Below are 24,860 nucleotides of genomic sequence, written 5' to 3' on the forward strand. Positions count from 1 at the left end.
GCCAATACTCTAGTCTTTTCATCACTTTACTGTCATCTGCTTGCTCCTTTTTCTAAGTTCTTCTCCATTCTTCCTGTGTCAGGTTGCTCATCCAACAGGGTGCATCGCATCTTGGTGCCTTGTGTTTTATTTACTTAGTGTTCTTCTTGGGGGCCTTCTTAATGTTCCCTGATCACTGCCTCGAAGGTTTGGTACTTAACTTGACCTTGAGGAATCCTGATAGGTGATTCACCAAGTGCACTTTCCCTGGTTTTCTCCTGACCTCACATCTTAGCAATGTACGGCAAGCAGCCCTGCCTTGCACACTAAGTCACATTCACCAACCCTCTGGTGTGGCTCCTGGTTTATTCTCTTAACTAAGCCAGTCATTATTCTTTCCAAGTCTGTAAAAGCCTCTGCAATCTATCACCCATTCAACCTCATAATCTGCTCAATAAACTTGAGGTATTAAAAAAAAAGTATGTTCATGGTTTCTACAGAATATGACTTCAGGTTGCCACATTATCCAGAACATTTTATTTCCACCCGAGATGTTCTGTTTGCTTTGGCTGGCCCACAGCACACTTGAGAGCCTGCTACAACACTGACCCACCCCAAACACATTGTGGTTACATGGGACAGTAACACAGCCTGCCAGGAGCTGAACCTGAGACTACCAGCAAAAACCAGAGCCAGCTCAATCATCATATCTGGGATCATTCCCTTGAAACAAATCCAATGCAATGTTCCATTTAAAAAATAACCATGAATTCTAGATGCTTGGGTTTTGGGGGACTGATTGTATTTTTCAGCAGACTCAGACTTGTTTCCAATTGGAAACCTTTGTTAACCTCTCTTCTGTTTCGATTTCTTTCTGACTCCCTCTAACATCAATTTCCTACCACAACAAAGGAGAAAAGGCATCAACTTTCTTGGCATTTCTAAGACAAATAAATGCCTGTGCTCAGGACTGAGACAACCGAGCAATTTCCCCAAAACTCTTTGCATGAGCTTTCAAAACTTCATCTCGCATGCTGCCATCAGGAAGAACACCACGTCACTTGAATCGGAACACTCTGCCCCCGAGAAGATAAGCCTGGATGTAAAACTGAAAAGGTGGCCCTACCTTGCACTTATAAAGCAGAGGTATTCCCTTTGGTGGGGCAGCACTGGAGTTGGTTGTTTTGACACTTGTCTACAAATAAATCGCCTGAAAAACACAACAATCATAAAAATGGACATAGATCCTAAGGTACATCCCACAGTATAACAAAGTGTGAAAATACTTACACTTCTTACTTCATCTGAAACTGGGAGTGGGGCTGGGCCCAAGAAAGCAGAGATGTTGTGAAAAGCAAGCTTTCCCTGGATATTGTTAGCTTATTCATTTGGTAATTCAACAGACACTTACCTATTTACACATATAATGGTTTATATGTTAATTAGCAAGTAAAATATATTCCCTGCTGTTACTGATATAAAAACTGTCAAGGGGGAGGGCAGGCAATTAAACAGCAGCTTGGCCCAGTACCATAAGCATGGGACAAGGAAACAGGAGACACTGGTGGCTAAAAGGCCTGGAGATGAATCATCCTAGGGGCAGGTAGAACTCCACTTATGTCCCGTACATGATGCTGAAATCCTCAAGATGAGGAAGAACTGACTGAGCACAGAATGGGCTGGGGGTGAGCACGAAGCAGCTGGAGGTCTCAGAGAAGAGCACTCACATGAGGAGTCTATACAAAAATGTCTAAGAAAAGAGAGATGTTGTGGAGTTAAAATTAAGACCAGTCTGAAATAAAGACAGACAAACAAGAACAAGGGAGGGGAAAGAAGAAGAGATGAGCACACATCGGGTCATGCACACACACACTTTACACCTACCTGCACTGTCATGGCACATGACACCAAAAATAATCAGAGACTGTTTTGAATCATACAAGTAATGTTATGCCAAAGATGTAAGACAATGGGAATCTGACAAAAGCATCCATAATGAAAATTTATTACAACTAAAGATGGGTTAAGCGGGCAGAAGGGAGACATTAGTTAGCCATTCAGGAGGAAAACGAAATGACCCGGGTTTGTGGCAAGGTGAGTGTGATGGCACGATATAATTGATGAACTATCTGGAGCCAGAAAGAAAGCTTAAGGTGTTTGTTTTGTTGTTGTTTTTGATTAGGTCAAAGATGGAATTAACTAGTTGTTCAGTTCACAGAAATAGAAACAGAGAAACAGGGCAAGCATAAAAAGGAAGGAGTCCATATTGAACATGATTCTAATGTGTCCATAAAACGCTGAAGTGTAACCCAGTAAGCAGCCACACTAAACACAGCTGACCTGGACCGGGAAAGGTTTAGGAGAGGCCTCAACAAGCATAGCCACAGAGGCTGATCAGAGTGTGCACATTTGAGATGAGAGATCCCAACATGGCAGGTTTTTTTTTCAGGGACTCCAAAGATTCAATTACCTTTAGTTATAAAATATTCTGCACAAATATTCCCAAGTTTAACAAATTAAAACATAATTATACTCAGATGTAATGCTCTTATAATTAATAAGTACATATTGCCATGTCATATGACACTAAGAATTAATGAGACAGTTTTCATATCACAAAATGTAATTTGTAACCATCTCACAACAATCACATTAGTTTTTTTCTTCTCTCAGTTCTTCAAGTGATCCAAAGCTTCTCAATTCTCCTAACACTTAGATGTGGGTGTCTGAGTGTTGTGTGTGCACATGTGTGTGTATGGGGAACCTGTGTGCACATGTATAGAGGTAAGAGAAGAGTATCAGGTCCATCGCCTCATCCCATTCCTTTTGAGACAGGATCTCTCGCTGAACCTGAAACTAGGCTGGTGCCAGGAAGCCCCAGCCATCCTCTTATCTCTGTTTGCAACAGCTCTGGGGTTAGCAGGTGCACACAGCCACATCCAGCACTTTTGACAGGTGCTTGGATCCTAACTCAGGTCTGCATGCTTGCACAACAAGCATTGTATCTACTAAACCATCTCTCTAACCCCAAACTGACATGTGTTTTAAAGGATCCTCTGATAGTCATACATGAAAATGTTAACTGAACTGTGATATGAGTCATATCACAGCAAAAGATCTAAGGATTACATATAAAAGAAGATTAAAGTGACTGTGAGCAGGAAATGAACTAAGGAGGTTCATCATGATGGAAGGGCGGGTGAATGACAAATTCAGGAGTTTCTGAATGACCTTCAGGGGTGACTTAAATTAAGTGCAATGTTCTTCAGTGATATTCCACCATTTAATTATCTGGCAGTAGTAAGTGGCCAAAAGGCACTCAAGGAGCAATGTGGAGAGATGCAGGGAAGCAAAGCATGGGTCTTAAAGCTCCAGACATGTAACCTCTGGATGTGTATGATCCCAGAAACCTCACAGTGAAGACAGGAAGGTGAGAAAGAGGAAGGCATACAGGTGGAAAGCAAGAGACAAGAGAGGAGAGTGAATCAATCAGTCTATGATAGATTCACACAGATCACGCATGCAAGTCTACGCTGCGCCTTGGGATGATGCGACCAGAGACTAGCTCCTACCAGATGCCGGTCCTTGATTAGGAGTCCCAGCCACCAGAAGCCTGAGCCAAGTGAACATCTGCTCATCATAAATTACTCTGCCTGTGCCACTCTGTCACAGCAGCAAAAGGAGGAAGGCCCCATCGCTGCAGTGAATCTAGCCTGTGCAAAATACATACTTCAAAAGTCAGAAGCCTACCTTAAAATTTGAATGACCCTGTTGTTATAAAATATTCCCAGTGGGGTGAGTTCTGGTTTCTCCAACAGCTGCATCCCACTGGATTCCCTAGTGGGTTCCTTGTGGAATAACAAATACCGATTCCAGCATCCTACAAATGAAAGGGCAAGGTCATTAAAAACACTATTTACATTTTTTTAAAAAAATGTATATACTAACAGGTTTCATTATGACATTTTCATATGTGTGGATTGCTGTGTTTCACTCATATTTATCCCATCCACCTCTGGCCCCTCCTCCAAGCTTCCCCCTCTTCCCTGTTTCCCCCCACAAACAGTTCCTCTACTTGATATTATATGCACAGACATGCACATACATATGTACAATCCAAATTCTTTCCATGAAGAAAATGTGTGGTATCCATCTTTCCTCCTTGCTTCCTTCCTGTTTCCTGACCCCTTGCTGTCTCCTCCTTTCATACCATATATACACATATTTGTATTATATCTAGATCCTGAATATGAGAGAAAATATACAATACTGTCCTTTTATGTATATAAAGCCACCATGAAAAATGCCCTCATAAAACACTCTGTAACAAATGTTTTCATATTGTTACAGGCTCAGTATTGTGTGCAAAAAAGTTGCCCACATTATAGAGCACCCCCCACCAAGCAGTTATATCTGGTTATTTTTCTAAGCAAATACAATTTTGCTTGCAGGATTGGACAAAAGACATGGTTGGCAAATAACCAAAATCAGCTTTCCCATTATTATATGTCCAAAATGCTATGCAGATGGAGAATTTTTGCTTGCCTTCTGTAAGGACCGGGACAACACAGTCTTTAAGCAATGTGGTTTCTCATGTTTACTTCCAAACCTGATCAATAGCTCACCCAGTGCCCATTAAACAACTGGTCTGCTGGCAGACAGAGCTCACTGGCTTTTTCAAACAACTCCAATGCCCTTCCTGTTCTCAGGCAAGTTTGTGCCAACGTGGGGAGAAAACGCCACAGTATGAATCAGGGGTGTTGTTCCTCAGTGTGGGCCCTGTCTGTTTTACTGGAGGACTACTGGCCCGGAACAGAACAGTTTAAAAGTTTCTGACATAGTGAAACAGGAAAACAGAAAATAAAAGTTCTTATTAACTCTATTCCCCCCTTTTTTTTTTTTTTTATTTTATGGCTGAATTAATAATTAGCCCAAACTAAAGGATAAATTCACACTACGGAACATTGATAAAGCAGCTTTTTAAAACTTAAACATATAGCATAAAAAAATATTATTTCAAATTCAGCATATGTTTATTTAGTGCCCACTATAGCTTATGTGTAGTAAGATTATTGTCAAGTAATTGGCTAATTCAATGGAGGAAAAAAATAATTAAAATATGACATATGTAGTATCCTGTTAGTTGTTACTAAAGTCCTTTAGGGACACAGAGGAAACATGAAGTGTGAAAAGTATATATACCTACACACCCAAATGACTGTAATGTCATTTTTCCATGATCAAAGTTTACAAATGGGTCTAAGAAAACCAACTATTCTGTAAAAACTGTTGGCCACCTCAAGATATTGGATGCACTGACAGCAGAAGAAAAACGTAACTGGGCTAGAGAAAAGGCTTGAGACCACACCCCTGCAAGCAGAGGGCAAAGCCAAGATGCCATGGGTTTGGGGGATGAGGGAAGTACAGGCATATAGTAGCTGCTTGGCTGCCAAGCACTGTCATGTCTAAACAGGTAATAGCAGCTTGGTAAAAAGCAATGGGGTGCTGTAATGAAATGGTTTTGCCTGCTCTGGGAGAAGAAAGCCTTGACGAATGCTATCTTTACTGAAGCAGTTTTTCCAGAGAGAAGAAAAAAATTCAGGAATGACCGGAAGAACATGCCTGAGACACAGCCCAAGATCAGGAGGCGTCTCCTACTGCCTTGCCCCAGGTTTTTCTGAGCAACTGCTCTCCTCTGTGGCCCTAGCTTCTGGCAGAATCTAAGAGGAAGCAGAGCTCTGGCTGCTGACTTAAAGCAGACAAGGCTGCAGGCTTGCCTCTCTGCCCCTAACTTTCCACTCAAGAAAGGCTGAACACAAAGTTTCTCAGATACTTGATGGAGAAAGAATGAATGAAAATTGACATCATCAATGTCCAGTGTCTTCCCAGTCAAAAGACAGTCCTCAAATGTGTGAGTCCTTCAAGTTACATTTCATGTAATTTCACGCAATCACAGACACAGGTTTAGAGGTTACAACTTGATGCCTCCATCTAGGCTTGCTCAATGAACCCTCTTTAGCTCCCCTCTTATACATGTCTCAGAAATGATGGCCCACGCTCTACCCTTTTTAACATGTTGAACAACTGTGAGTGTGTACATATGGATATTTACATGTTACTGACTGTCTACAGACCTACACTGTAATTTTCAGCCCAGTTACAGTCTTGGTAGTTTCATTAAAAACTCATTTATATAAATCAGTAATTTTAAACTACACTCAACTATAAGGGGATAAAGTACTCCATGTTTATCCATGGGACAATTTCTATTTCTACCATTTAAAAAACAATGGTTTTTTTGTTGTTGTTGGTGGTGGTGTTTTTGTTTTTTTTTGTTTCTTTTTTTTTTTTTTTTTTTTTTGGTCTTAGGAATTGTTCTCTTGTGTGTATATGTGCCTATTTGTCTGCTTAAACAAATTGTAGCTGAGGTTTTAGCTGACTTATCAAGATGTCCCTAAATATACCTGACCCCTGCACTTAGCAAAAAGATGTGTTCCTTGGCCAGAGTGACACAGTATTATTCTACACACTGACACATTCCCATAAAGACATGGAAATGTTTCTTTTTTCATAAGTGCTAGAGTTGAAAGTGATATGTTTGTCCACCAAAGATGTAAACACGAGAAACCAGAAAGATCACATATAACACGTTAACAATCCATCCTGGAGAGGTTATACTCCTAAAGAACAGCTCCCTCTGTTCTTTCATGTGTCTTCTTCTCCAGAGAGAAGCTCCTAACTGGCAAAAGATTTGAAAGACTTGAAAGAACCTTCTCAGTTAGTATATTCTTCAATTAGACAAGCAGGACCAGAAAACAGTGTCACGTTTTCATCACAAACACCCCACCCATATAAGGCGAGCAGTCACAAGCATGAAGACACCCAAGAAAGTGTCATTTACCTGGGAGCCTGCCGCTACGCTATTGATCAGGTGGTTGTTGGGGTGGGCAATCCAGAAAGTTGAAACAGCTCCCCTGCAAGGCATTGTTGAAGGTGATTGAAACATTCTTCCCAAAAACCCTGTCCACTAAAATCTCCCCAGCAACAGCTTCCCCCAAAATCAAATATCTTGACCACCACACAACTCCCTGTCCACTAATTACTCACATGCAGTCTAGGGTAGGCACAGGAATGTAGTTTCCAAACACCCCGTCACGCATGACGGTGCACATGGAACTGTTCCCTAACCGTGGGAAGGAGAGTTCCTGGCTTGGTAAGAAGCCCCAGGTTGTGAAACAAAAAATATCTCTGTTCAACACCATCTTCCAAAAGAAGCAATGACCTAGTACATCGAATCCAATGGTGTCTTTGATCTGCAGAAATGTAGGTGCAGAATGTCAATGGACACAAGACTGTTTGGGGCTTCCATGAAAAGTGATTGTATCAGACAATGTAAGTGATTTTAAAAAGACTAGGCTTCTACAGATGAAAACTCAGAATCTTCTGTAAGAGCAGTTAAAGCATAGCATGTGGTCAGACAGTTTACTTGTGTAAGATGCAGGAGTCATGATGATCACGGAGAGCTAGCATTTCAATAACAGCTTGCTATAAGTCAGCACAATGTGAGGCTACTTACTAGCAAGCCATTGGTCCCATGCACAGTGATGCACCTGAAAACTGTGATGAATAGACAGGCCAGTTACAGACGCTGGCTGGCTGTACCCTCCTTTAGAGTCCACATCTCCGCACAGGTGAAAATGCACAGGATAGCGTCCCAGGTGCTGCTGGCCCATGTGTTTCAATTCCACATAAGAAAGATGGACTGAACTAAAATTCTTTCTATCTACAAGAGAAAGTATTCCGAATCAAGTAGATTTCTTTTCTAGAGAGGACAAAAGCAATAAGTATGCATATGGATGGGGGCCTATGGAGGAAACATATTACAACATTTTGGGGCTTGGGAGATGGATCTGTTGGTAGAATGTTTGCTATGCAAATGTAAGGGCTGAGGACAGTCTCCAACCCCAAGTAAAGAGCTGAAAAAAGGGCTGTAAATGTCTGTGATCCCAGAATTGGGGGGAGGCAGATATGCACCAGTCTAGCCTAACTGGTGAGTCCTAGATCCCAACGAGACCCTGTCTCAAAATCAAGGTGGCCTCCACAAACAATAAAACACACACGGAGCACACACCACATACACACACGTACCTGCACTCCACACAAACATACATACATCAACAAGATAAGAACATTTCTTCTTCCTTTTGTGTTTTACCAGACCCTCACTTGATAACTCAGCACTTTGGGGACTACAGATGAAGCGCAGTAGTAGTATTTGATTGTCTTGTGTGAGGCCCTCAATTTGATTCCCAGTACTGGGAATGGGGAAAACAGTAGTAAATGCTTCTTTATATAAGCCATGTTTTAAAAAGCAATGGGACTAACTTCTAATCAGAAATAAGGAAAAATGAAACAAGGAAAATCACAAACTGTGTTCTTGGGGTGAGGAATGGGACTGGGTAGGATATGGAGTTGTGAGGTAGGACTGGCTTTGTTTTGTTTCATTCCTTAGACAAGGCATTGCTACGTAGCCCTGGCTGGCCTGGTACTCAGTATGTAGCTCAGGCTAGCCTCATCATTATCCTTACAGGGATCCTCCTATCTCAGCATAACAAGCCCTGAGAAGGACTAGTGCACGCCACTACACCTGCCTGTGTATCTTGTTCAAATACACGTAATACTCAACAGTGTCAGTACGGCTACGACATGACAAAACCACTGCTGAACTAAGAGAAAGATGTACTTCATCCCCATAACCACAGACCATCCTCCGTAGTGAAGAAGAGCAGCAGTGGAACTTGTAATATGGTGACTACTAAAATGCACTCACAATGAAGCCACGATAATTAATTTTAAACCAGAACAGAGGCCCCCTATACTTGGTCATTCAGGAGTCTCATTTACTTTCATTTCTATACCTCTCCAGCACAGCTGGATAGCTACTTTATTTCTAAATCCTTCCCCGTGTTTAGTTGGTGAAAGCCCTCTTTAAAAATTCACCCATGGGAAATAAACTCCCCTGTAATGCAAAGTTGGAGCGCCTCACTATCTTCAAGCACTGGATGCTCAATCACACAACTAAAAATAAAGCAGTGATGCTGCACAGGCATTTCTGAAGCCAGAGATCCAGGAGCAAAGCTCATAATCTAAGGTCACCCAACACAGGAAGAGCTCAGACACTCACAGTCAAATGTGGATGAGACCCAATAACTGGGCACATAGAATACTGTCACCATGTGGTAACTGCTTGTTTTCCCTCCAGAATAAAACTCTGCACACAACCATTTTTACAGAGCCAGATTTTAATTGTGCATAGTGAGTATTGCCAACCATTTAGAATATCAGGTTCTTAAGAAGCCAAGAGATTCTGAGAAATTGCAGGCATGGCTATCGAGGTCACTATAGTGTTTTCTGTGTGACTGGGTTCTTCCTGATGTATAGTTCTTAATGGATGAACTACAACAGCCAGGCTATATAAAGGCACAACTTTTTCCTTATTTATTTGTGTGTGTGCGCATGTGTGTGTGAGGGTCTTACACAGCCCAGCCCAATATAGTAGCCAAAGCTAACCTTGAATTCCTTGATGCCCCTGGTTCAGCCTCCCAAGTCTGGGATTACAGATGTATACAATCGCACCTTGCTCTCTTTTAGGTTCGTTTTGTTTTTAAACATTCTCCAATATTTAAAAAAGAATTATACTTTTAATATCCATATATATGAATAACACACACACACATACACCCTACCTAATTCCACCATTCAAAAGTTCCTTAGCAACTTAAAAATTTCTTAGTACTTAGCTACTAGGTTTCAAAAACTCATCAGATCCTTCCACCCACCATCACATGTCCTCCAAAGGTGTCGTAATCAAGAACTGGCATTGATTCTCAGCATAGCATGAGTCCTCCATTTCTCCTTGGATCACAATGTTCCGGGTGAGAATTCCTACCTCAGCTCTCATGTCTATCCCGTCTATGATCTCACCAACATGCAGGTACTGAGGGGTCTCTGGTGATGTGGATGGAGGAAGGATAATGTCAAGAAACAAAGAAAGAAAATGAAAAACCATCCAGAAAAGCATTCTCCATCATTCGACAATCTCAAGGCATTATCTAACACTTCGCATGTCAGACTCCCAGAAGCAGGGATCTTAAAGACTATATGTCAGTCCAACTGCCCACCCAAAGCCGGAACTCCTGCTGTTGCCCTCAGCCCCAGGCACTCGGAGAGCTTGCTCTCCGCTCTGTAGCTCAGTCCTTCCATAGTTAGCAGTGAAGGCATGGGACTGCCATAACACTTTCTCCTAGTTCTTGCACTCATTCTGCAGCCACCCCACAGATGTCTGAAGAACCAAATGCCAGGAATCTTACAAACAAACGCTCTTGCAGCCCTTGTTATGGCATATCACACTGTGCTTCTACTTCAAACTAAGCAATCAGCATCTGCACACTAGCCAATGGAGATTGCCCTCACACCACACACACTCCCCCCTTACTGTCTTTTAAATAGCTATCTTTCCTGGAAGTTTACAAGCAATTTCAAAGAGGTTTCTTTTCTCCTGCTGATGTTTTTCTATGAAACTCAGGAAGGAGTATGGGACTTTCCACAGAAAGTAATGATGGATGGTATCACCGTAACTTGGGAATTCCCTTTTTTTTCTCCCTGTATGCCTAGTATTATCAAAAGAAGAAAACTAAACAAAACATAGAGGGAAAAAATGCCAACTCTAAGCTAAGAACTCTATTAACATTCTACTACTTCATTTTTTGTTTGTTTTTGTTTTATTTTGTTTTGTTTTGTTTTTTGAGACAGGGTTTGTCTGTATTGCTTGGAGCCTGTCCTGGAACTCGCTCTGTAGACCAGGCTAGATTCGAACTCACAGAGATCCACCTGCCTCTGCCTCCTGTACTGGAATTAAAGCTGTGTGCCATCAACGCCCGGGTCTACTACTTCTTTTTTTTAAAAAAGCACAAAATTTCATACTTCAATGTTCTTTTTACTCAAAAACAAGCAAGTACTCCTTGAAGGATTGTCTGTAACTTTTGCTTTGTGGCATCACAGTATAATGGTAAGTATAGAAACAAGAAAGCAATGTGAAAGACAGAGTGTGCTAAAAAACCCACAAGGGAAACGAGTACCAAAGGGGCTTTGGGGCGGGGACCCAGAGCAGAGATGGGAGTAGGAATGAGTACCTGGCAGATGCTAGCCATTCTTTCCACTCACAGCTCACAGTAAGACTCTCGCTCTGGAACTGCTCTCTTCCAAAAACTGTATTACTCACAGTTACAGCAGGAGATAAAAGTCTAATCAAATTACCTTATTTGGGTCTATTTTAAATATGACTAAAGATCTCTTTTCTAGTCAAGCAAGCGGAAATTCAAAAAATACTTTCTTTCCTTAAGAAGGGCTAACATTAAACACTAGGCAGTAGTGGTGCATTCCTTTAATCCCAGCACTCAGGAGACAGAGGCAGGAGGTTCTCTGTGAATTGGAGGCCAGTTTAATCTACAAAGAGATGTTCTAGTCTTCCCGATGGACAGGACTACACAGGAAACCCCTGTCTTAAAAAAAAAAAAAAAAAAAACCAAAACAATAACAGTAATAATAATAATAATAATAACAATAACAACAAAAAGACTAATATTTTAAAATTTTGTTAGTTGTTAGGTGAGTTTATTATTATCTGACAGTAAAAAAAAAAAAATAGTAAAAAACTAGAATGGGACTTTAGAAAATGAGTTTGCCCATTGTCATCTTTTTTTCTTTTTAATATGGAAATGGAGACAAAGGAGCACTGATTAGCTGCTAGGTGTCACCATGGGGGGAACACTTCTTTGGGTAGCATTCTGTCACCATCCTCTAGACCCAGCGGTCAGTGCACCCGCCACTAAGGTCAGGGTCCATGCTGACATGGGAGTGGTCAGAAAAAGGATTACAGGAATCAAAGGCCAAGAAAAGAGCGTGTTTCCAAAGGAGTCCAGTACCTTTAATCTGACCTGAAAACGGCTGCACTCGGGGCACGGGAGAAGAGTGAACTCCTCTGCTTGGTACATGGAATAGTCAGTGCTGGCAACCACAATAAGGGCTCCGGCTTCCCAGCTGCTACCGCCATCCAACAGGGAAGCTTTGCTCCATCTGCATCCCCACCCGGAAACCTGAAAAGAGATCCCTAAAAAAAAAAACAAACAAAACAAAAAAGCATACAGGCATTAAGAGAAGTGTTTTCTTAAACAAATGAACAAATAAGTATGTGTCCCTGAGTTACAAAATTAAAAACTGAAATAACTACAATTTGACCACTTTTTTCCCCATAATGCTAGTCATTTGTCCCCTAAATGACTAAAAAATAAGAAAAGATGGATTCTGGCCCCCAAAGGAAAAGAGTCCAAATACTACTAGCTATGTACAAATTGTTACATCAGTAAACTATTCTTTTATTAGTCTGAAGATTCTCAGTGCTGACATCCTGTGCTTATTTCATCTCAGTACAAGAACTGTAATACCGCCATCCCCCAAAATATTCACATGGACCAGGAACACTTGAACAGAAGTGGTCAGACACAGAAGAGGTCTGGAATAAATGTCTGGTGGCTTTATTTGGTTCATGTCATCAGAAGTGACAGGACATTAGCACACAGACCATCTTTGTGCTAGGAATGAAAGTACACTACAAAACATGCCTCATTTCTGTGCTTTGTGCCTGCTTTAGTCATTTCTTTTAAAATTTATAAACAATAAAATCTATTTTTCCCAGTTCTAGAAGCTGTAAGGTCCAAGGTCAAGGCACCAAAGTCAGTAAAGGCTGACTTCCACATGGACGCCCCTTTCTCTTGGTTCCACATAGTGGAAGGACAAACATTTTCTGCATTCTTTGCCTAGAATGAGTTTCCACTCTTCTTCACCGCTACCCCATTTATAAAATGTTGGGAAGTTGCTGGGGAAGCAGCTGAGTAGAATGCCAGTCTGGCATATAAACTGTGCATGGATTTGGTCCCCAAGCACCTCAAACTGAAATGACAAGGAGTCTTTAAAAACTTCTGGAACATCCTTGCTGGAAGTAACCTCTGCTCTGGGCCTGGGCAAGCACTGGCATTATTTATTCCTTCCTCATCCTTGCAAGGGGCATCAGTGAAGGTAGCAGGGCAAAACCCCTTGTGTATTCACTACTCTTCCTCTTCTTCACAGTACAGGTCACTGATGTCCACCAAGTGGATAATTGTAGCGTTTGATACACTGACCTACGAGGACATGATTGTGACCTGCTTGCCTTAGCTCCTTTGGGGAACGACATAATGTAAATGATGGAAACGTCCTACTAACAGGTGGTATGGAACTTTGAATGAGAATGGCCCATGTGCTCGCATATCTGAATACTTGGATCCCAGCTGGAGGAACTATCAGAGAAGAAGTGGAGGAGTGGAGGGGGTGTGTCACGGGTTTTGCGATTTCAAACGCCCATGCCATTACCAGTTGGCTCTCTCAGCCTCATGCTTGTCTCAAGATGTGAACTCTCACTATTGCTCCCACATGGCTGCCTGCTGCCACACCCCCACCGTGATGGTCATGGACTCTAACCCTCTGAAACCATAAGCCCCAAAGGAAATACTTTACTATATAAGTTGCTTGGCCATGGCAGTTTATCATAACAATAAAAAAATGATTAAGATAGGTATCTTCAAATACTGCCTTTCAAAGTCAAAGCTGGCGGAGAAGAACTGAAGTTCTTCTAACTTACACTTAGTTTGTTGCATTCAGTGCAGTGTTGAAGTATTTACTATCCCTGCAATATCTGTGATTTTTAAAAAAAAAATGTCATGAGCAAAAAGCTTCTCAGGGAAATGTGAACAGAATAAAAGACAGCTACTTTACTAAATGAATAAACGAGAAAACCCTCCCCAAAGACTCATGTTCAAAAACGCTTCCGGCATCATCCTAACTAGCATCTTAACTTGCTAGTTAAGATGATGCTGACTCTAATGAACTGAAGAATACATCTACTACTTGAGTTGGGATTATAAAAAGACAGGAACAAGAACAATATGGATGGTCGCATAGTCTTAGTCAATTGCCCAGATAAAAAATCTAACCAGGTCAAGTGATGAAGTCTGTCACTGGGGGCTAATCTGCCCTGCCTGTGTATTTTCTGCAAGGTACACATGTGTATGCATATATGCAAATACAAACAAACATTCCCAAGTAAACTTTGGGTATATTCTCAGGATGTTTCTTGGACTCACATTTACTAAGATAAATAATTCCACCAATTATTATAGATTTTTTTACAATATATCTTGTTTACAAATGAAAATGTTATAAAACAAAACAAAAAATGTTTATTTACAAACACATTTTCATTTCATATAACATATCCTTCTAAAAATAGAAACAGGAACTTAAGAACAAAGACCATCAGAAATCCCACCACAAATCATTACTCCAAATTTAAGGTTCCATTAAATAAAATCCTCCATAAAGTTTCACATTAAATTCCAATACTTTTTTTTCTAAATTTTGACTTTAAAGGCATTAGAATTTATTTCTCTTTTTTTAAAAAAAAGTCAGAAAGGACTTGGGAACACCTTAGTGTTTGATAATTCTCACTTTTTTCTAAGCAGAGGACAAAAATCCTGCCTACAATAATCTACTCATTGAAGTCTAAAAGGAAGTGCGTTCAGTCTTGTGCTTCCTCTGGAGAATTTCCACCCTTCCAGAAAGCAGGGGTGACTGAGGAGGTCAGCCCATGGCAGATGGCATGAGTTCCACTTCCAGAAATGAGCAGCCAAGGTGACGTGGAAATTAAGGTCCCTACACAGGAAAAGCTGACTCAAACCCTGGTGTAGTTGCCTCCAGCCTGGAACTTTCCTGTAGACAGGACTGTTGAACACATACAGGCCCAAACTCGTGCTAGGGCTGGGGCTCAACACCTGTGCCTGAGACCACTATGGAGGCCTGAAGCAGGGCGTGGTCCAACTTCTCCCCCATCATTGATATTGCTTGTTCTCCAAAACCCACATTGCTCAGAAGCAATATGTGAAAAGTTCTTGGTCTCATCTCAGAGATTCCATTTATTTGTTTATTTTTTTAACATTTCATCTATGTTTTTTTAAAAATGTATACGGTTTCTATTACTTGTCTTAATTACTTTTCTGTTGCTGATGAAAGCAATGTAAAAAGGGGTTTGTTTCCCTCACAGTCTGAAAGAACACTACAACATGGTGGGGACCTCAAGGCAGCAGGAACTTGAAGCAGCTGTCACACTGTGTCCACCCACAGAAAGAAGAGAGGGACAAACCTGGGCAGGAAATGGTGCCACCCACCTCAATGAACCTCTCCCGCCCACGTGCCCAGGAGACAGGTGTCTGCAGAACTCATCAAGCTGACAACCAAGGTCAACTATCACACTACTTAATTAGACACTATGACTCAGGATCCAGAACACAGTCCAAGGAGGATTGCCAAAACTAAAATAGATCAGTAGCTAGTCCAGACTTCTTGAATTTACAAGACTTAAGTTTAGTAGGGAAAGCAACTCTAACTAGCTGTCAAATCTGCCAAGGTAGACTGATGTTTGAACACAGTAATGCCCTCAGCCATCTGTCACAGTCCTTACCCATGTCTCACAGAGTTTAAACACCTTCGCCTACCTTCAATCCATTCACTATAGGCCGTCACGGAGAACCTCTGACCATCCAAGGTGTAGAATTCTCCCTGAGCCAGGGCCTTCCCACCTGTGCTGTGGTTTTCATAGTTTCTCTCAGATTCGTTGCAGGAAGAACTTCCACCGTCAATGACACCGACTAAAGCCCAAGCTGCCTAGCAGGAAAACAGCAAGCACATCTGGTTATTTGTCACAGAATGACCCAAGCCCTAGACACGGATATGGTGCGAGGCTGATTTTCAACATCTGTATTTCATTTCTCACATTTCCCATGAGGTTGCAGTTTCTAGGCTTTTGCTGAGGTACCTGACATCACAGCAGCAAATGCACCCGATTTTCAAAGACTTGTTTTTCCAGCTCTCCAGGTGAGACAGTAATGACTATGGCATCAGTTAATCATGGACTTCCTTCCTGGACACACATGATCATGTGTCATTCTAGACATAAATCCCCCGACTGTCTCCTAAAAAGACTGCCTTCTGCTCTTTAGTGGTTGTTTTGTTTTTGAGTCACTCACTATATGAGGTGGAAAGCCATTGGAGGGAGACACTAAATGCTGTCCAAGCACCCCCCCCCCGACACACACACACACACACACACACACACATACACACACCTCTAATTTAGAGGTCAGTAATTATCACTCTTTGACTGGGGTCCTACTCTTTTTGGAAAACCTTGATCTAAGACATCCTGAGTATTAGCAGTTTTTAATGTCTCTGTATTTAGGCACAGTTGAGAATCAATGAGTTAGAAGAAGTTTCTAAACATCCCTGAAGCCATAGGATTGCTATCCTATAGATTTTCAGTTTCACAAACCATTCCCTGTAGAAAGCAACGTGTTTTTAAAATGCCATTGGACTTTCACAAATAACAAATATTTAATGGACTTGCCCCAGCTCGTGCCCCAAGTTAGTCAAAGAAAAAAATATAGTAACAAAAGCCAGGAAACTTGCCTTAAGCCTCCTAGTTCAAAACATGAAAAGAAAATGTGAACTTCATACTTTGAAAAAAAAAAAATACCAAATGTAATCTATGCCAGACAGATGGCCAGATATTCAGAAGAAAGGTTCACTAAAGCAAGCCTATGGCCTTCTAAGTCCAGCAGCTGCCCCGGTGAGGATTAGGGGCTGGAGAACCAGGCAGAGCCTTTTATACCTTCAACACAGCAGAAAGGCTCCAAACAAAGAATATCGCAACTATTATCTCCCAGTAGTGAGGAGAGGAAGAATGTTAGAGGCTCCCTTTCCTGCCCAGAACTGCCTCAGCAACTATGAAACAATGTTCTGTTCTATTATCTCCAGATCCCACTTCCCCCTCCACTTGTGGGAAATTTCAATGCACTAGAACACGATTCAAAGGGGTGCCTGTTCATGTACACTGGAGACAACGTCAATATAATGGAAGGCTGGTAGACACCGTTCTAACTTCTCCATGAAATGAGTAGTGATATTTTAAAGGGAAATCAGAAGTAAAGCCAAGACAGTGACAGCCAATGGTGACACAGGATCAGAAGTAAGGATGACTCGGAAGAACGGAAGCTGTGACCGGCTTACACCAGCGAACAAAGGAGGTACTCTGTGCTGTGGAATGTCATTTTAAGATGGGTTACATTCATTTATGTTGTGGATCATTTGTTTAATGATGAATGCAAGAGATATGTTGCATTCTTATATGTTGCATTTGTTTAACTCTGTGAAGCTCTTGTTACTTTACCTGTCTAAAACACCTGATTGGTCCTAATAAGGAGCTGAACAGCCACAAGCAAGGCAGGAGAGAGAGTTAGGCAGGGCCGACAGGCAGAGACAATAAATGGGAGAAATCTGGGAAGAAGAGATTCAGGAGCAAGCAAAGGAGGACATCAGGGGCAGCCACCCAGTTACACAGCAAGCCATGGAGCAAAAGTAAAGAAAAGAATATAGGATAAAGATAAGAGCTCAGAGGCAAAAGGTAGATGGGATAATTTAAGCTAAGAAAGGCTGGCTAAAAATAAGCCAAGGTAAGGCTGGGCATTTATAAATAAGAATAGATTTATTTGGGAGCTAGGTGTGCATGGTGCGGGCCCCCAAAAGAGCAAAAGAATGGAGTTAAACAAACAAACAAAAACTACAACTCTGTTTTGTATCTTCAATATTCTCCAAAAGGCCCACGTGTTGAAGGCTTGTTTCTAGCCTATGGGGCTACTAAAGAGTAGCTGAACCTCTAAAAGGTAATGGGGAGAGAAGAGTTGGGATGACTACTAATGGCTGTAGAGAAGTCAAGGGCACCAGCTGCTCTTCCAGAGTACCAGTCTTAATTCTAAAGGACTTGTACTATAGGAAGTGGCTTAGAACCTAGCTCCATGGGGATTTGACACCCTCTTCAGGGCTCTAAGGACACACAGACACACACAGACAGACAGACAGCACACACACACACACACACTTCTGGCACCCCAGGGTCCCTCTTCACACTCTGCATCCTAGGCACCATGGGCTTAGCAGCTTCACCCACCATCATAACTGTTGTAATGTTCTCTGCCTTGCCATACCTAAAGCCACAAGGCCAAGTGACCACTGACTGAAATCTCTCAAACTGTGAGCCAAGTTAACAGTCTTGAACATTTATTTTGTGAGCCACTGAAAGTTGACTAGCACAAGCATCTAAATTTGCCAAGAACATGTTTCTATTCTTTGGTCTATGCATTACAGGAACAGGTACACACATATCAGTAGATAGGTAAAGGAACAGTTACAGAAGCACAAGCCGGAAAGCCATTTTGGTATCCACAGTAAACAAACTGTAGTATATTCATTCAATAGGAAATAAACAATAGTGGAAGGTGGGTTTAGTGGCACACGCCTTTAATCTAGAACTTGGAAGGCAGAGGAAGGTGGATCTCTATGAGTTTGAGGCCAGCCTGGCCTACATAATTCCAAGACAGCTGGAGCTACACAGTGAGACCCTATCTCAGAAAATGGATGGATGGATGGATGGATGGATGGATGGATGGATGGATGGATGGATGGTAGTGGAAAAAAAAGCCAGCCCTATATGTGGCAATATGAAGAGCCCTCATGCAAAAATAGCCAGATACAAACTATTTAGTCTACCACCATTTATCTGAAGCTCAAAGGGGGAAGGACCTAAACCTTAGTGTGTTCCTAATTCAGGAGGAAGCTTATCTTTGGAGATGGAAGGAGTGACAGTCATAGCAATGGTGGAAGGAAGACCAAGGTCTGCTGGCAATGTTTTGTTTCTTGGCCTGAGTGATGACTACATAAGGGTCACCTTGTAATCTATCATTAAGCTTTGCATTCCTATTATAGCACTTCTCCATGTGTGTTAGCAGGGGTAAAGCCTCTGAGGCTTTGCTCATGATGCTCTGCATCTAGACCTACCTCCATTCTTTGCTACCTATACACGCACACCCCTCACATTCCTGAGGCCCCTTGCCTCCCCTCCGGAGTATGCCTGTTATTTCCCCCCGGCCAGCTGTGGGCTGTTGGTTTTTCCTTCTTGTGTTTTGATATCTCATAAGAAACAATTCAGGATGATCACAGACCTCTTTCCTTCACTAACATTATCTTCAAGAATTTCCATAGTTAATATTGTGCCCAAAGGAAAAGCTAAGTGTGTCACATTTCAGTATGCAGTCTGGAGGCTGTCTCACTTCTGTCATTGCAGATATTTCCCAAAGTTCCTAAGAACATTCAGCAGAATCACAACTTCTGGGTCTTTGTTTTCCTTCCTCTCTCTCTCTCTCTCTCTCTCTCTCTCTCTCTCTCTCTCTCTCTCTCTCTCTCTCTCTCTAAGTTAAATGGTGAGCCAATTACTTCCTTCAGCCTCCAGACAATACAGTATTAGGAAATCAAGGGTGAAGAGGAAAGAATCTTCTAGAGAATTAGTGATTGGCTTAGCTCTGCAACTTTGGGCTGCCTCTCTTATGGCAGAATTGGACAGAACTCAGCCAATGAAGCAAGTGGAGTCAAAACAAAACAGCATGTAAAGGGTTCCAATCAAATTAATCTGGAATCAAAAGATTCCAGAAAAAAAAAAAAAAAAAAAAAGAAAATGGAACCTAAGCATGCTACCCCTTAGGGCTTTTCTAACAGCCTGTCCACAGAACTGTGCCCTAACCTCTCAGCTGCTCAGCTGTCTCAATTAGCCTAGGCTTCGAGGTACCTTCAGTTTCATTATGCTCAGAAGTTAATGGTATGAGGAAGTCTCTTCAGTGGCACATTATCTTCACTCCACCCAGTGCTTTTCAGAAGCACAGCTCCACACTTTCCACTGCTGAGCAACAATTCACAAAGGGCTTCATAAGTCAAAGCCAAGACTGTTCTGTGTGCCACATCTAATAGTTAAATCCATGGTTCGAACAAGAGGCAATCTGATGCACCGATAGGAAAGGCTCTTTGGGGGTGGCCATGCAGCCAGCTAAATCAGCAGCAGCTGTCTGTGGTTCTCTGCCCACCTTCTCTGCTTTCACAGGATATAAACTTTACCACGGAGCTGGAAAGAGAGGAACAAGTTCTACCTACCTGTAGCCCAGCCCGTGGATCAGCTTGCTTCCCAACCGGTCCTGAATCATCTGAATTGTTCCCTGTAACAGACTCTTGACTGCTGAGTCTCCAACAGCAATAGCTACAATCCGACCGGGATCCTGAGCTCTCAAAAATTCCTGAAGTCTCCTGCTCTCATTGTGGTACTCGTGGGTATCAAACTTCTCATATTCCAAAACTTTGGCTGTGTCTTGGTCAATGACCCTCACATTAAGGCCCCGGGAAAAGTCCTTTTCAAAGGCATAGGAACCAAAGGGCAAGCCTGAGGAATGCAGAGTCCTTGCCAGCATGGTCCATGATGTCCTCTGTGCCCCATGTAACTCCAGTGTCCCGCCAGCCTCCACACCAATAAACTTTTTGCCAAATGTTGGCATACTTTCACCTTCATCTGACTTGCCATACAAGGTAATTGTCGCTTTGGATCTATAGCGGCATTTTTCTGCTCAATATGAAGCGCCCCACCATCCTGGATCAGGATGTAACGAGTCCTCAAGGTAATATTTCTGGATCCGTCTTTGTCATCCCCAAACACAAGCAGTCCTGCAAGGAACAACACTACTTGAACCTTTGGAACTGTGTTATAGCTAACACACGTGGGTCACTGGGGGTGGCCTATGTGGGTGATTGGCCCCCTGGATCCAATGCCAGCTGCTTCCTGGCTCTCCTGTAACACCTAATCCCAGCAATGAGAAAAACTGGGTATTCCTTTGTCTTTTGTTTTTCTGTTTATGAATAAAATCTACCACAGATATTCTATATGCGGGACAGCAAATGACCCCCACATTACACAGCATCCATGGGGCTCCCAAAGACAGGGATTATTACCTACCTCCATTCTGAATGACTATAGAATTCACTGTAGCATCTGAGGGTCAGGGCGGAACATATCTCCCTCCTTGATAACAACCCGTTTTGCAGAATCTTGTCCAGGATCCCAGTTCCTAAGACGAGGGTTTTGATCTGGACAATTCTCTACAAAACATCACAACAAAGATAAAGAATCCAATCCAACAAAGTGCAAGAAAACCACATCACCAGCCAAGCCCAAGAATTACTGTCATTGAACATGGGTCTGCAAGGAAAGTGCAGTGTCACTGATCTTCTGCCACTGGAATGGAAGTCCCACCTGTTCCCAAATACAAGAATATTGAATTCTTTACTTCATAAATTTAAAAAAAAAAGTTAGCACATTAAGTCATCACTTAGTTCAGATAAATTCCACAAGATAAAATGAAGTTACCCTCACTACTTACTTTGGAAATAAACAACAGTAACAATGAATTTCTCATGGATCCACACTGTAAAGATGTTTTAGAAAGAAATTAATAGGCTGGCAATGTAGCTTATCATGCCTGAGGTCTTGGATTTGACTCCCATAATCTCAGCAAGACAGATAGGCAGACAGACCTCTGTGTGTGCGCACGCACACGCGCGCGCGTGTGTGTATGTGTGTGTGTGTGTGTGTGTGTGTGTGTGTGTGTATCTATGTGTCTCTGTCTGTCTGTCTGTCTCCCTCTCTCTCAATGCCCTGACTAATGGAAACAGACATCACAGACATTTCTAATATGTATTAGGTATTTCAAGCTCCTTCCTAAACACAGAGAATCAGAGAGTAGGTGGTAACAGCACCTCCTTCCCCACATGCACACTTTCCCAACAAAACTACAGAAGGCAAGTGGCCAAAACCATGACTTCTCATTTTCAGAGATGAGGAAATTGCAGAGTAGAGAAGCCAACACAAAGATTAGTTAGCAAGTTGAGTGATGTGGTAGTTCCTCCTGAAGAAATGAGGTCTGTTACTTGTAATCTTCCTTTACCAGAATTATAACTTGCCTCTTGAATAGTAGATAATAAAACAATGGCTGCTTGTATATGAAATACTTCTAGGGAAAAGAAAACTCGTAGCTTCATTTCTGATAAGTTAACAACTCAAGATTTGCTGGAGATCATTTTGTCCACTCTGTAGCAGATACTATTTTGTAAAGTATAGATGGGGATGGCATCTACAAGTCTATAAACCAGCCTAGGAGAAAAACCATCATGTATGAAATAAATAAATGGTAAATAATGTGGTCCTTAATTTAGGGGCAAGTGTGCTCAGACAAAGGAAGAACAAGCTGGAGGTCCTGAGGCAGCTTCAAAGACTCAGACCCCAAAGGATGAATAGCACTTAAATAAGAGGAGTATGATGAGGAGACAAGAATACAAGGAATGTTGGGGCTGGGAAATGATGGAACAATAAACAGCGAGCATGGACCGCTCTGACAGAGTTCGGTTCCCAGCACCCACATCTGGTTCACAATTGCCTGAAACTACAGTTCCAAGGGATCCGATACCCTCTTCTGGCCTCTGTGATCAACCCACATATGTGGCCATTCACTCACACAGATGCACACACACATATACACAGAAGTAAAAATAATAAAATAAACCTATCTTTAGAAAGAATAGAATTATATTTACATATGATATAGATATCTCCCCCCTGCCATCCTAGTCCATTTGTTACTCAACTCACCTGTATTTCAATTAAGCACCTGTGTTTAAATTAAGCAAAGGTAGGAATGAGTGACAAGTGCTTGAGGTCAACAAGGAGAAATACAAGTGAGGCTGAAGGCTCACATGTGAACGTAGAGACTACTGACAAAGGAGCATCCTAAATTTACATTTGAACCTGCACACCCTAGTAGCTTAAGTAGCCTAGGCTGTCACTCTGAAGTGAGAGCAACTAGAATTAAATTAGCCTCACTAACTAAGGCCTTGGCAATTACTTGATGGGATTATTTTTCTCATACCAGATTCATAATTACTATTTAACTCTTCATTATTAACCATTATACTAAAGGCACTCCTTGGAGCTGGCAGTGTAGCTCAATGGTAGAATGCTTGTTTAGCACAGACAAAGCTCAGAGTTCAATTCCCAGCCCTACAAAAAAATAAAATGACTTTTCTTCAAGCTCCCTATCTCATAAAACATAGAGCTGGAATTCTCCAGAGTGTTAGATAAGAAGCAAACATCACATGTCACAAGCTACTGAGAAAGAATTCCAGTTTGTAGAGACCTGAAGCCCATTGTAAGAGTTATGTATGCAATTCCTCTTAACTGCTTGTAATCAGTTCCTAGAGAGCACACTCCATTAGACTATCACTCTAAAAATTCCTGAGTTGTTCCTTCCAGCAAAATATACTGAAATGAGAAAATGAATATGATGTGCAGAATCACAAAAAAATCAACTCAGCCAGCCCCATGTCCTGGGCTAGCCCACTTGTGAAGTAAGCACATTTGTAACAGCAAAAAAAAAAACCACTGTGAGGCTGACCATAAATCACCTCAGCATTCTCAATCTTTCCAGCAAGCATCTTGCTTGTATTGCCAACACAGGGAACTAAAGAACCCTGACTCAAGAAGCCACATTTGCAGCCCAGGGCTTTGGATGGACTAAGAAAATACCAGGGAAAGCCACAGATTGCAGCTCTGATTTCCCATTAGTCTGGCTTCCCGCTCCTGGCGATTATTTGGAAAATGTGAATCAGAACTTGGTTATTGTGTTTGGAACTGGAAATAGAAAGTCAATACAACAAGCAAGGGAAATCAATGTTATAAATTCAAAGTGTGGCCAACTGGCTTAGTCCAACAAAGATGTGGACAGGCTCATCTCTCTTACTCCCTGTTTATTCTTTTGGAAATATTGGTAACTACTTCCTCCAGGACCTTAAAATTGACAAAATCCGGGGCTGGAGAGATGGCTCAGTGGTTAAGAGCATTGATTGCTCTTCTAAAGGATCTAGGTTCAATTTCCAGCACCCACATGGCAGCTCACAACTGTTTGTAACTCCAGTTCCAAAGACTCTGAAACCTTCCCACAGATACCAATGCATATGAAAATAAATTTAAAAAAAAAAAAAAATTTGACAAAATCCCTAACGTATCCTGAAAATCAAAATAAAGTGATATTTGTAAGTTTTACAAAGAGCAAAGGGGGCTTCAACTGTTACACTATTATATCCAGTTAAGGAGACTTCTACTCAGACAAAAACCTGCAGTAGACTTTGTCCACAAGAAAAAAAAAAAAAAAAAAGACAAAGGGATACTCAACTCGGGTTGTAATGGTCTGGAGTCCTCTATGTCACAGCCATGGAACCTCTGAGTTTTAGACTGTTCTATGAAGCTAATGTTTCTTCAAAACCAATAAGAATACATTTATTAGCATTAAATAAATTCTCTCTCTCTCTGTATCTTGAGCATGTATGTGTGCTTGTGTGTGCTTTTGTGTGTGTGTGTTTGTGTGTGTGTGTGTGTGTGTGTGTGTGTGTGTGTGGAGTAGAAAACAAATGATGTGGAACAGAGATAGCAACCCATGGAGTGACTCCTCAGTTGGACGAGGCTGGCTCCATTCAGACTCAGGAATTCTGCTGGTCCCACCTTCCCAGTGCTGAGATTACAAGCACATGTGACCACATCTGGGTTTGTTTCATGTGTATTTGTTTGTGAATGTATGTCATGTGTATGTCCAGTGTTGAGCGTTGAGCCCCTAGAGCTCCACGTGGTTGTGACCCACTATCCCACCCTTTATAGGTTCTGGGAACTAAACTCAGCCCCTTAGCAACTGAATTATCTCCTCAGCGCTGATCACTACATTTCTGACCTGGCTTCTTGAAAAGCAAATATCATTAAAGCT

At 41.8% G+C, this 24,860-nt stretch overlaps 1 pseudogene; it reads right to left on the reverse strand.

Moving 5' to 3' along the window:
• Window positions 1–1,105: 1,105 nt before the first annotated feature.
• The window catches only part of LOC127233623 (cell surface hyaluronidase-like), a 39,947-nt pseudogene continuing 16,192 nt past the window's right edge, over window positions 1,106–24,860 (reverse strand).

This window comes from Phodopus roborovskii, unplaced genomic scaffold (genome assembly GCF_943737965.1).
Source record: "Phodopus roborovskii unplaced genomic scaffold, PHOROB, whole genome shotgun sequence".
Lineage (NCBI taxonomy): Eukaryota > Metazoa > Chordata > Mammalia > Rodentia > Cricetidae > Phodopus > Phodopus roborovskii.